We start from the raw sequence: 1,942 nt of genomic DNA on the forward strand, positions 1-1,942 counted from the left end.
TGTGAGGCCACTCCCTTACATAATGTCCTGTACGTGACCCCTGGGAGAGAGATCTTCCAAAATGAGCCTTGGTTTCTCCCTAATGGGGATAGTGGGCCCAGTGGCTCGAGGAGAAAGGTGAGGTTGAAAGGGAAGGTGGGAGGAGACTGGTGAGGCGAGGGGGAGGCTAAGAGACGTGATGGTGACACAGAAAAACGTAACTGGATGGGGACAGAGGAAGAGCTGCGCAGAGATGGGGATCTCCGTCCATTCATTCCATGAGCATTTCCTGAGCCCCTGCAATGTGCCAGGACCTCTGGTCGGTTCAGGGTCTGGGGGAAAGCAGAGAGACCCAGAGAGATGAATGCCCACCAGGGAAGCTGTTGCTGCTCCAGGGTGGCCCTCTGCCTCCACAATGGGCCTCAGTGACAGTTCTGAGTGACGGAGATGCAGCGATGGGGAGGGACAGAAAAGGCCAGATCTGTCCAGACCAAAGAACAGAGGCCGTGGGGGAAAGGTCCCTTCCAGGCTAAGGGCACTGCCATGAATCATTTTCTTATCACCTCCTAATAGGCTCATGATGCATCTGCACCTCCTAATCACTATTTTCGACCCCAACCGGGCTCACACCCACAGCCAGAAGGGTTGGACAAGCTTAGTATCATGGATTCGCGGGGGAAAATACCTGGGAGATCCCATCCTTGGCCCTGCCTTCCCCAGGACCCAGGAGTCCGAGAGTCTCCAGCTCTCCACTCCCCCAGCCCCAGGAGTCCTAGCTCTTGGCTCCTCTCCTTTTGTTTGTTGCCTGCATTTTCTTTTTTCTCTCTGGGCCTGTAACTCTTTGTTTATCTCCATGTGTGTTTTGTGTCTCTCTTGTATCTTTACATCTGTATTTTGATTCTCCCTCACTGGGCCTCAATTTTCTCACTTGTAAACTGGGGATAATAATAATAGTAATAATCCAATCTCTCAGAGCTGTGACGAGGAAGACATGAGATAATTATGTAAAATGCTCAGCACAGAACCAGGCCACAGTAAACTCAGTACAAGAGAGCTCTATTATTATTACTGTTTTATTTTTGCTATTTCCCCTTTGGTATCTCTGTTTTTCTCGTGGTCTCACGTGAGTCTCCAGTCTCCTCCAGTTCTGGGTTCCTTTTGCAGACAGCACCTGCCTCTGACTTCCCTTTTCGGGATGAGGAAAGGGCATATCTAGGCCAGAGCTTCCCCTGAGCCTCTTCCTTCTCCCTCTCTATTCCAAGCTCCACCTCATTACCTCCACGTGCCTGGGGGTAAGGCCTGGCTCCCTTACCATAAATAGCCTTATAAAATCCTGAACCCCAAACCTGTCATCCCTGGGCGGGCGAGTGACTCAAGATCCCGTAGTTCCCGCTCCTAGACATCAAACCTTTAGGTTTCCAGCCCCCTCCTCCCTCTGACCCAGGAGTCCGGGCCCCTAGTCCCTCCTTCCTCGGGTCCCAGGGTTCTCCTCCTTCAGAACCAAGGAGTCTGAACTCTCAAATCCCCAACCTTCCTGAAGACCCAAGGATCTGGTCAGCAAACAGCCTAGGTACTGAGGGCCAGAAACTCTATTCGCGGCCACTCGGCGACCGTCTACGCCCAGGGCTCCCATCCTGACTCAGTCCCTCCGGAGGCGGGTCCGACACGCCAGGCGCTTCTTTGGAGTCTGGCTGCGATAAGCTATCCCTGACGTCAGTCACTATCTTCCAGCCAATGGACACTCGGCCTTCTACCTCCCTGGGCCACTCAGGACGCTTTGCCTAGTAGGCGGGGCCCACAGCCCAACTCGGGCAGCGATAGGCTTTCGGAGACGCCAGTCTCTGCCAGCCCCCATCAGTCGGCCAATAGACCCGGAACCTGAGAGATCCGAATCCGGGTCCACTCCGCAGAGGGCCCAGCGGGCTCGCGAGGGAACCGGTTCTGCGGGTCTGGCCGGGTAAGC

The sequence above is a fragment of the Macaca nemestrina genome, chromosome 20 (genome assembly GCF_043159975.1).
Source record: "Macaca nemestrina isolate mMacNem1 chromosome 20, mMacNem.hap1, whole genome shotgun sequence".
Lineage (NCBI taxonomy): Eukaryota > Metazoa > Chordata > Mammalia > Primates > Cercopithecidae > Macaca > Macaca nemestrina.